Source organism: Phocoena sinus, chromosome 13 (assembly GCF_008692025.1).
Source record: "Phocoena sinus isolate mPhoSin1 chromosome 13, mPhoSin1.pri, whole genome shotgun sequence".
In the NCBI taxonomy this organism is placed as follows: domain Eukaryota; kingdom Metazoa; phylum Chordata; class Mammalia; order Artiodactyla; family Phocoenidae; genus Phocoena; species Phocoena sinus.
Window position 1 is genome coordinate 62043223 of NC_045775.1, and position 12941 is coordinate 62056163.

Sequence of the window (12941 nt, forward strand, 5' to 3'; positions counted from 1 at the left end):
TCACTGATGCACAGATGCAAAAATCCTCAAAAAAATACTAGCAAACAATCCAACAGCATATTAAAAGGATCATACACCATGACCAAATGGAGTTTAACCAGGGAATGCAAGGATTTTTCAATATACGTAAATCAGTCAATGTGATAAACCATATTAACAAATTGAAAGAGAAAAACCATATGATCTCTCAATAGATGTAGGAAAAGCTTTTGACAAAATCAACACCCATTTATGATAAAAACCCTCCAGAAAGTAAGCATAGAGGGAACTTAACATAATAAAGGCCATGTAAGACAAACCCACAGCCAACATCATACTCAGTGGTGAAAAACTGAAAGTATTTCCAGTAAAATCAGGAACAAGACAAGGTTGTCTACTCTCACCACTATTATTCAATATAGTTTTGGAAGTTTTAGCCACAGCAATCAGAGAAGAAAAAGAAATAACAGGAATACAAATCGGAAAAGAAGAAGTAAAGCTGGCACTGTTTGCAAATGACATGAGTATCATAAAGAATCCTAAAGATGCTACCAGAAAACTACTAGAGCTAACGGATGAATTTGCTAAAGTAGCAGGATACAAAATTAATGCACAGAAATCTCTTGCATTCCTATATACTAATGATGAAAAATCTGAAAGTGAAATTCAGGAAACACTCACATTTACCTTTGCAAGAAAAAGAATAAAATACCTAGGAATAAACGTACCTAAGGACACAAAAGACCTGTATGCAGAAAAATACAAGACACTGATGAAAGAAGTTAAAGATGATACAAACAGATGGAGAGATATACCATGTTCTTGGATTGGAAGAATCAACATTGTGAAAATGACTAAACTACCCAAGGCAATCTACAGATTCAATGCAATCCCTAGTAAACTACCAATAGCATTTTTCACAGAACTGGAACAAAAAATTTCACAATTTGTATTGAAACACAGAAGACCCCAAATAGCCAAAGCAATCTTGAGAAAGAAAAATGGAGCTGGAGGAATCACGCTCCAGGAATTCAGACTATATGACAAACCTACAGTAATGAAGACAGTATGGTACAGGCACAAAAACAGAAATAAAGATCAATGGAACAGGACAGAAAGCCCAGAGATAAACCCATGCACATACAGTCACCTTATCTATGATACAGTAGGCAAGAATATACAATGAAGAAAAGACAGCCTCTTCAATAAGTGTTGCTGGGAAAACAGGACAGCTACATGTAAAAGAATGAAATTAGAACACTCTCTAACACCATATACAAAAATAAACTCAAAATGGATTAAAGACCTAAATGTAAGGTTAGACACTATAAAACTCTTAGAGGAAACAAATGCAGAACACTCTATGACATAAATCACAACAAGATCCTTTTTGACCCACCTCCTTGAGAAATGGAAATAAAAAGAAAAATAAATAAATGGGACCTAATAAACTTAAAACCTTTTGCACAGCAAAGGAAACGATAAATAAGACGAAAAGACAACTCTCAGAATGACAGAAAATATTTGCAAATGAAGCAACTTACAATGGACTAGTCTCCAAAATGTACAAGCAGCTCATACAGCTCAATATCAAACAACCTAATCCAAAAATGGGCAGAAGACCTAAATAGACATTTCTAAAGAAGATATACAGATGGCCAACAAACACATGAAAGGATGCTCAACATCACTAACCATTAGAGAAATGCAAATCAAAACTACATTGAGGTATCACCTCACACCAGTCAGAATGGCCATCATCAAAAATCTACAAACAATAAATGCTGGAGAGGGTGTGGAGAAAAGGGAACCCTCTTGCACTGTTGGTGGGAATGTAAATTGATACAGCTACTATGGAGGTTCCTTAAAAAACTAAAAATAGAACTGCCATACGACCCAGCAACCCCACTCCTGGGCATATACCCTGAGAAAACCGTAATTCAAAAAGAGTCATGTACCACAATGTTTATTGCAGCATTATTTACAAGAGCCAGGACATGGAAGCAACCTAAGTGTCCATCAACAGATGAATGGATACAGAAGATGTGGCATATATATACAATAGAATATTACTCAGCCATAAAAAGAAACGAAATTGAGTTATTTGTCGTGAGGTGGATGGACCTAGAGTCTGTCATAGATAGTGAAGTAAGTCAAAAAGTGAAAAACAAATACCGTATGCTAACACATATATATGGAATCTAAAAAAAAAAAGGTGGCTCTGAAGAACCTAGGGCAATACAAGAAAAGACATAGAGAATGGACTTGAGGACATGGGGAGTTGGAAGGGTAAGCTGGGACGAAGTGAGAGGTGGCATAGAGTTATAAATGCTACCAAATGTGAAACAGATAGCTGCTGGAAAGCAGCCGCATAGCACAGGGAGATCAGCTTGGTGCTCTGTGACCACCTAGAGGGGTGGGGTAGGGAGGGTGAGAGGGAGATGCAAGAGAGAGGAGATATGGGGATATATGTATATGTATAGCTGATTCACTTTGTTATAAAGCAGAAACTAACACACCATTGTAAAGCAGTTATACTCCAATAAAGATGTTAAAAAAAAAAGAAATTATAGCTGAAAACCTCCCAAATTTTGGCAAGAATATGGCCATACAGATACATAAATCTTAAAGGACCTCAAGCAAGTTCAACCAAAGGAAGATTACAGCCAAAAGTATTATAATGAAATTATCAAAAGTCAAAGACAAAAAGAGAATACTGAAAGAAGCAAGAGAATACGTTTAACACTGCAGCTAAGGAAGCAGTGGGATGATATACTCAAAGAACTTAAAGAAAAAAACAGCCAAACCAAAATGGTATATGCATCAAAGCTGTCCTTAAGAAAAAAAGGAAAGCTAAATATTTTCCCAAACAGAAGTGGAGGATTTTCATCACCACTACACATATCTTATATGAAATGCTAAAGGGAGTTCTTCAAATTGAAATTTTAAAAGGCAAAGTAACAACATGAAAATGTATGAATGTATAAAACACACTGGTAAAAGCAAATACACAAATTCATAAGAGCATAACACTGTAATGATGGTACATAAGTCAGTTTGAAATCTACTGTAAAAGTTAAGAGACAAAAATATTAATAATTATTATATGTACAACAGTCTGTTAATGGATACATATTACAAAAAAATACACAGAATGGTATCAATAGCACAAAATGTGTTGCGGGGGGAGAAAAGGGGTAGTTATTAGATTCAATTGAAGCTAAGTTGTTAACAGCTTAAAAGAGACTTTTTAAGATGCCTTATATAAACCTCACAGTAAAAACAAACAAACAAAAAAAACCTCAAGAAGCCAAACTAATGTTAAAGAAAAGGAATCAAAGCATACTTCAAAAAATCAACAAACCTACAAGGAAGACAGCAAGAAAGGAACAAAGAAAATACAAAACAATGAGAAAACAATTAACAAAATGGCAATAATTACTTCTTCTCTATCAATAATTACTTTAAATGTAGATGGATTAGATTCTCCAACCTAACTACACATCATTGCTAATGGATAAAAAAACAGGATTCAACAATATGCTGCCTACAAAAGACTTTCCTTATTTTTAACAACACATATAGGCTGAAGTGAAGGGACAGAAAAACATACTCCATGTGAATGGTAACCAAAAGAGAGCAGGAATCACTATACTTATACAGAACAATATACACTTTCACTCACAATCGGTCACAAGAGACAAAGAAGATCACTAATTAATGATACAGGGATTAATTAATCAAGGGGATATAAGAACTGTACATATTTAAGCACCCAACATTGGAGCACCTAATATATAAAGCAAATACTAAAAGAACTGTAGGGAAAAATAAACAGCATTATATTAATGGTACAGGACTTCAATAGTTTACTTTAATCAATAGATAATCAAGATAGAAAATCGGTAAGAAAGTAGTTGACATTAATGACACTAAAGATCAAATAAAGTTCACAGACATACACAGAACATTTAAACCAACAGCAGCAGAACACATATTCTTCTAAAGCATAGAAGAAACAATGTCCAGGATATATTATATGTTGGGCCACAAAACAAGTTTTAAGAAATTTAAGAAGACTGAAATCTTAAGTCTCTTTTCCAGCCACAATGGTATGAAATGAGAAATAACAAAAGGAAAATTGGAAAATTAACATTAAAATTTAAAATATTTTTTAATCCTAGTACCATCTAAATAGATGCAGAAAAAGTATTTGACAGAATTCAACAACCTTGCAAGGTAAAAACTCTTAAAACATTAGATACAGAAGAACATACCTCAACGTGATAAAGGCCGTATATGACAAACTCACAGCTAACAACACATTCAACAAAGAAAAGCTGAAATATTGTCTTCTAAGATCAGAAAAAAGACAAAGGTGTGCACTCTTACCACTTCTATTCAGAAGTCCTAGCTAGTCATTAGCCAGAATTTAGAAGTCCTAGCCAGAGCAATTAGACAAGAATAATAAATAAAAGGTATGCAATAGAGAAAGGAAAAAGTTGTCTTTGTTTGCAGATAACATGATCTTGTATATAGAAAACCTTAAAGACTCCACCAAAACAATATCAGAAATAATAAACAAGTGCAGTAAAGATGAATGATAAAAAATCAATATACAAAAGTCTGTTGAGATTTTACTCACTAACAAGAAACTATATAAAAAAGAAACTTAAGAAAACAATATCATTTAGAAGAGTATCAAAAAGAATAGAGGGGCCAAGAAACTTAAGAAAACAATATCATTTAGAATAGTATCAAAAAGAATAGAGGGGCCAAGACCCTGACGATACATCCTCACAAAAGCCCAACAAAATTATAACTATATATAAAGCAACTATCTATGAGAACTACCTAAAGACTAACAGAAAAGATCTGCCACAACTAAAGATATATAAAGAAGAAACCACAGTGAGACAGGTAGGAGGGACAGAGACTTGGTATAGTCGAGACACACAACCACAGGGAGGCAACCCACAAATCAGAAAATAATCACAAGTGCAGAGGACCTCTCAAAGAGGCAAAGGGTCTGAGCCCCACATTGGGCTCCCAAGTCTGGGGGTCCTGCACTTACATGATTCCCCAGAATGTCTCATTTAAGGCCAGTGAGGCTTGTGTATGGGAGAGCTAGAGGGCTATAGAAAACAGAGACTTCACTCTTAAATGGCACACACAAAGTCTCTCATGCTCCAAGGCCCAGTGAAGAGGCAGAGATTTAAAAGGAACCTAGTCAGACATATTTGCTGATCTTGGAGAATCTTCCAAAGAGGAAGGAGGCAACTGGGACTCCCTCTGGGAACTGAGACACTGGCAGGAGCCATATTTGGAAGCATGTTGTACCACAAATACATTGATACTGGCAAGCACCATTTTGGATTCCTCCCTCTAACCTATTATCCATGGGGGCTTATGCCCAACATCAAAGCAGCACCAGCCCATGGGCCATGGAGTCCTCAAGACAGCTGCACTGAGACACTACCCCACCCACCAGCCCACCAGTCTAGGGACCCCTGGGGCCGAACAGCCAGCTGCCTCAGGATGCCACTCCACCATCCAGTAGGCTGGCGTTAGTTCCAAGACTCTTAAGCTAAGCAACCACTGACACCAGGATCCAGGCCTGGCTACCAATAGGTCAGCACCAGCCCTGTAAGATCCCAGGCCATACAGCTAGCATTGCCAGAACCTAGCACAGTCCATCACAAGCCAGCAGCCACTAGACAAGTCAGGACCTAGCAGCCAACTGTGCCAGGGGTCAGCCTTTCCTGACAGAGTACCCACTGCAGTCAGCTGCAAAAGAAGGATCCACTTAGTCCACACAGGGGGCCGCCCTAGAGCATATATCTCAAGTGACCACATGGGAGTATGCTGCTGGGCCCCATAGGAAGTCCCCTATGTGAGGCCACTATAAGATTGGAAATGTAACCAACCCACCTAATGTATAAAAATAAACAGATAATAAGACAAATTGAGGAGGCACAGTAATGTGTTCCAAAGAAAAGAACAAGACAAAACCTCAGAAGAACAAAAAAAAGCAAAGTGCTTATCTCAAGCAATCTACACAATAAGGAGTACAAGGTAATGGTCAAAAAAATGCTAAACGAACACTGAAGGAGAATGGATGAACACAGTTATAGATTTAATGAAGAGTTAAAAAAATATATGAACAACTGAAGAATAAAATAACTGAAATAAGAAACACAATGCAAGGAATCAACAGTAAATTAGATAATACAGAAGAACAAACCAGTGAACTGGAAGAAAGTAATAGCACTCAAAATGAACAGGAAAAAAAGAAAAAAGAATTCTCAAAAATTGAGTATAATTTAGGGCTTCCCTAAATTATATATGGTGGCGCAGTGGTTGAGAGTCCGCCTGCCGATGCAGGGGACGTGGGTTTGTGCCCCGGTCCAGGAGGATCCCATATGCTGCAGAGTGGCTGGGCCTGTGAGCCATGGCCACTGAGACTGCACATCCAGAGCCTGTGCTCCACAATGGGAGAGGTCACAGCAGTGAGAGGCCCGCATACCACAAAAAATTTTTTTAAAAATTGAGTATAATTTAAGAGACATCAGGACAAATAAAGCATACTAACATTTGCATTATTGGGGTCCCAGAGTGGAAAGAGAGATAGAAAAAGGCACAGAATTTATTTGAAGAAATAGTAGCTGAAAATTTCCCTAACCTGGAAAAGGAAACCTAAATCCAGATCCAGGAAACACAGAGTCTCAAAAAAGATGAACTTAAAGAGGACCACACCAAGACACATTATAATTAAAACGGGAAAAGCTAAAGAGACATTATTAAAAGCAGCAAGAGAAAAGCAACTAGTTATTACAAGAGAATTAGTAAAAGACCATAAGCTGATATTTTTAGCAGAAACTTTGCAAGCCAGAAGGGAGTGATGATATATTCAAAGTGCTGAAATGAAAAAAACTACAACAAAGAATACTGTACCTGGCAAGGCTATAATTCAGATTTGAAGGAGAAATGAAGAGTTTCATAGATAAGCAAAAGCTAAAAGACTTCAGGACCATTAAAATTGCTTTAGGAGAAACAGTAAAGGGACTTCTTTAAGCAGGAAAGAAAAGGCCACAATCAGAAACATGAAAATTATTAAAGAAAACCTCTCATTAATAAAGGCATACATACAGTAAATTCAGTAGATCAATCACTTATAAAGCTCATAGAAAGATTAAGAGACAAAAGTATATCATCTATATACACAGTAAGTAGTGAATGGATACACAAAACAAAAAGATATAAAATATGATGACAGAAACATTAAATGTAGAGGAGAGGAAAAATGAAGGGTTATTAGAATGCATTCAAAGGTGAGAGATGTTCAATTTAAAATAATCGTGTGTGTGTGTGTGTGTGTGTGTGTGTGTGTGTAGTCACATATGAATCTCATGGAAACTACAAACCAAAAACCTATGATAGACACACAGGCAAAAAAATATAAATGAATCCAAACATAACACTAACACTACTCATCAAATCACAGGCAATAGAGCAAAAGAAGGAAGAAACAACAACAATAAAAAAACTATAAAAACAACCAGAAAACCAAGAAAAACCACAATGAATACAAACGTACCACTAAATACCATAAATGTAAATGAACTAAACTTACCAATAAAAAAACACAGAGTGAATTAATGGATTTAAAAAGAAAGCAAGTGATCAATGAAGAAATCAAAGAGGAAATCAAAAAATACCTAGAAACAAATGACAATGGAGACACGACAACCCAAAACCTATGGGATGAAGCAAAAGCAGTACTAAGAGGGAAGTTTATAGCAATACAATCCTACCTTTAGAAATAGGAAACATCTCAAATAAACAACCTAACCTTACATCTAAAGCAATTAGAGAAAGAAGAACAAAAAAATGCCCAAAGGTAGCAGAAGGAAAGAAATCATAAAGATCAGATCAGAAATAAATGAAAAAGAAATGCAGGAAATGATAGCAAAGATCAATAAAACTACAAGCTGGTTCTTTGAGAAGATAAACAAAATTGATGAAACATTAGCTAGACTAATCATGAAAAAAAGGGAGAAGACTCAAATCAACAGAATTAGAAATGAAAACGGAGAAGTAACAACTGACACTGCAGAAATACAAAGGATCATGAGAGATTACTACAAGCAACTCTATGCCAATAAAATGGACAACCTGGAACAAATTGACAAATTCTTAGAAATGCACAACCTGCCAAGACTGAACCAGGAAAAAATAAAAATATGAACAGACCAATCACAAGCACTGAAATTGAAACTGTGATTAAAAATCTTCCAATGAACAAAAGCCGAGGACCAGATGGCTTCACAGGCGAATTCTATCAAACACTTAGAGAAGAGCTAACATCTATCCTTCTCAAACTCTTCCAAAATATAGCAGAGGTAGGAACACTGCCAAACCCATTCTATGAGGACTCCATCACCCTGATACCAAAACCAGACAAAGATGTCACAAAGGAAGAAAACTACATGCCAATATCACTGATAAACATAGATGCAAAAATCCTCAACAAAATACTAGCAAACAGAATCCAACAGCACATTAAAAGGATCATACACCATGATCAAGTGGGGTTTATTCCAGGAATGTGAGGATTCTTCAATATACGCAAATCAATCAACGTGATACACCATATTAACAAACTGAAGGAGAAAAACCATAGGATCATCTCAACAGATGCAGAGAAAGCTTTCGACAAAATTCAACAGCCATTTATGATAAAAACCCTGCAGAAAGTAGGCATAGAGGGAACTTTCCTCAACATAATAAAGGCCATATATGACAAACCCACAGCCAACATCATCCTCAATGGTGAAAAACTGAAACCATTCCCACTAAGATCAGGAACAAGACAAGGTTGCCCACTCTCACCATTCTTATTCAACATAGTTTTGGAAGTTTTAGCCACAGCAATCAGAGAAGAAAAGAAATAAAAGGAATCCAAATTGGAAAAGAAGTAAAGCTGTCACTGTTTGCAGATGACATAATACTACACATAGAGAATCCTAAAGATGCTACCAGAAAACTACTAGAGCTAATCAATGAATTTGGTAGAGTAGCAGATACAAAATTAATGCACAGAAATCTCTTGCATTCTTATACACTAATGATGAAAAATCTGAAAGTGAAATTAAGAAAACACTCCCATTTACCATTGCAACAAAAGAATAAAATATCTAGGAATAAACCTACCTAAGGAGACAAAAGACCTGTATACAGAAAATTATAAGACACTGATGAAAGAAATTACAGATGATACAAATAGATGGAGAGATATACCATGGTCTTAGATTGGAAGAATCAACATGGTGAAAATGACTCTACTACCCAAAGCAATCTACAGATTCAGTGCAATCCCTATCAAACTACCACTGGCATTTTTCACAGAACTAGAACAAAAAATTTCACAATTTGTATGGAAACACAAAAGACCCCAAATAGCTAAAGCAATCTTGAGAACAAAGAATGGAGCTGGAGGAATCAGGCTCCCTAACTTCAGACTATACTACAAAGCTACAGTAATCAAGTAATCAAGACAATATTGGCAGAAAAACAGAAATATAGATCAATGGAACAGGATAGAAATCTCAGAGATAAACCCACACACATATGGTCACTTCATCATTGATAAAAGAGGCAAGAATATACAGTGGAGAAAAGACAACCTCTTCAATAAGTGGTGCTGGGAAAACTGGACAGGTACATGTAAAAGTATGAAATTTAGAACACTCCCTAACACCATACACAAAAATAAACTCAAAATGGATTAAAGACCTAAATGTAAGGCCAGAAACTATCAAACTCTTAGAGGAAACCATAGGCAGAACACTCTATGACATAAATCACAGCAAGATCCTTTTTGACCTACCTCCTAGAGAAATGGAAATAAAAACAAAAATAAACAAGTGGGACCTAATGAAACTTAAAAGCTTTTGCACAGCAAAGGAAACCATAAGCAAGACCAAAAGACAACCCTCAGAATGGCAGAAAATATTTGCAAATGAAGCAACTGACAAAGGATTGATCTCCATAACTTACAAGCAGCTCATGCAGCTCAATAACAAAAAAACAAACAACCCAATCCAAACATGGGCAGAAGATCTAAATAGACATTTCTCCAAAGAAGATATACAGAGTGCCAACAAACACATGAAGGAATGCTCAATATCATTAATCATTAGAGAAATGCAAAGCAAAACTACAATGAGATATCATTCCACACCAGTCAGAATGGCCATGATCAATAAATCTACAAATAATAAATGCTGGAGAGGGTTTGAAGAAAATGGAACCCTCTTGCACTGTTGGTGGGAATGTAAATTGATACAGCCACTATGGAGAACAGTATGGAGGTTCCTTAAAAAACTAAAAACAGAACTACCATACGACCCAGCAATCCCACTACTGGGCATATACCCTGAGAAAACCATAATTCCAAAAGAGTCATGTACCAAAATGTTCATTGAAGCTCTATTTACAATAGCCAGGACATGGAAGCAACCTAAGTGTCCATCAACAGATGAATGGATAAAGAAGATGTGGCACCTATATACAATGGATTATTACTCAGCCATAAAAATAAATGAAATTGAGTTATCTGTAGTGAGGTGGATGGACCTAGAGTCTGTCATACAGAGTGAAGTAAGTCAGAAAGAGAAAAATAAATACCGTATGCTAACATATATATATGGAATCTAAGAAAAAAAAAAAAGGTCATGAAGAACCTAGGGGTAAGACGGGAATAAAGACACAGACGTACTAGAGCATGGACTTGAGGATATGGGGAGGGGGAAGGGTAAGTTGTGACAAAGTGAGAGAGTGGCATGGACATATATACACTATCAAACTTAAAATAGATAGCTAGTGGAAAGTAGCCGCATAGCACAGGGAGATCAGCTAGGTGCTTTGTGACCACCTAGAGGGGTGGGATAGGGAGGGTGTGAGGGAGGGAGATGCAAGAGGGAAGAGATATGGGAACATATGTATATGTATAACTGATTCACTTTGTTATAAATCAGAAACTAACACACCATTGTAAAGCAATTATACTCCAATAAAGATGTGAAAAAAAAAAAGCAACGTGCATATATATGGCATCTATGAGAGGTTAACTTCAGAGCTAAAGACACACACAGAATGAAAATGAGAGAATGGAAAACATATTCTCTGCAAACGGAAATGAAAACTGGGGTAGCAACAGATCAGACAGGAGAGACTGTAAAATAAAGATGGTAACAAAAAACAAAGAACATTATATAATGACAAAGGGGTCAATCTTGCAAGATTTTAAAATTCTCAATACATATGCACGCAATGTAGGCACATATAAATACATAAAGCAAATATTAAGCAATAATAATAACAGGGGATGTGAACACTCCACTTACATCAACGGACAGATCATCAAGACAAAATCAAAAAGGAACCACTTACTTTAAACAACACATTAGATCAGTTGTACTTTATAGATATATTTAGAACATTCCATCCAAAAGGAGAATACACATTCTTTTCAATTGCACATGAAACATTCTCTAAGATAAATCACATGCTAGGCCACAAAACAAGTCTCAATAAATTTAAGAAGACTGAAATCATGTCAAGAATCTTTTCTGATAACAATGGTATGAGACTAGAAATCAAGTACAAGAAATAAAACTGCAAAAGAACACAAACACCTAGAGACTAAACCATATGCTACTAAAAATTCAATGGATCACCGAATAAATGAGGAAAGAAATTTAAAAATACCTAGAAACAAACAGAAACAAAACCAAAACAATCAAAAATCTATTGGATGCAGTAAAAGTAGCTCTAAGAGGGAAGTTTATAGCAATGAAAGCTTTATCTCATGAAATAAGAAAAATTTCAAATAAGCAACCTAACCTTACACCTAAAGAAACCAAAAAAAGATGAATAAATAAAACCCAAAGTAAGCAGAAGGAAATAAATAATAAAGATTAGAGCAGAAATAAATAAAATAAACACTAAAAAACAATCAATAAAACTTAAGAGTTGCTCCTTTGAAAAGACAAAATCAATACACCATCAGCCAGATTCATTAGAATAAAAGGTGAGAAGGCACAAATAAATAAAATCAGAAATGAAAGACGGAATCTTACAACCAACACCACAGAAATTAAGAGGATCATAAGAGACTACTACAAAAACTTACACAGCAATAAAATGAACAACTTGAAAGAAATGGACAGATTCCTAGAAATGTACAATCTCCCAAGAGTGAATCAAGAATAAATAGAAATACAAACAGACTGATTACAAATAAAGAAACTGAATCAATTATTTAAAGAAAGCCCCCTACAAACACAAGTGTAGAACCAGATGGCTTCACAGATAAACTATAACAAACATTTTAAAAGAATTAACACCTATCCTTCTCTAACTAGTAAAAAAAAATTGAAAAGGAAGAAACACTTCCTAAATCATTCTATGAGGACAGCATAACCCTGATACCGAAACAAGACATAGACACCACAAAACACCCCCCACAAAATTACAGGTTAATTTCACTGATGAACACAGATCCAAATATATTCATCAAATTATTAGCAAACTGAATTCAATAATATATTAAAACGATCATACTCCATCATCAAGTGATATTTACCCAAGGGATGCAAGGATACCTCAACATCTGCAAATTACTCAGTGTGATATACTACATTAACAAACTGAAGAATAAAATTCATATATGATTGGGAAAGGAGATCAAGATGGTGGAATAAAAGGATGTAGAGCTCACCTCCTCCCATAAATACATCAAAAATACATTGACATGTGGAACAGTTCTCACAGAATATCTGCTGAACTCTGGCAAAAGATCTCTTGCAATCAAAACTACAAGAAAGATGACCACGTAACGTAACAGGGTAGGAGGAATGGGAAAAAAGGAACGTGCATCTCTGGAAGGAAGCTGTAAA

General features: G+C 35.7%; 1 protein-coding gene across 6 annotated transcripts in view; it reads right to left on the reverse strand.

The window, feature by feature from the left end:
* The window catches only part of EXOC6B (exocyst complex component 6B), a 729400-nt gene that overhangs the window by 316483 nt on the left and 399976 nt on the right, over positions 1-12941 (reverse strand). The gene's annotated exons all lie outside the window — the stretch shown is intronic.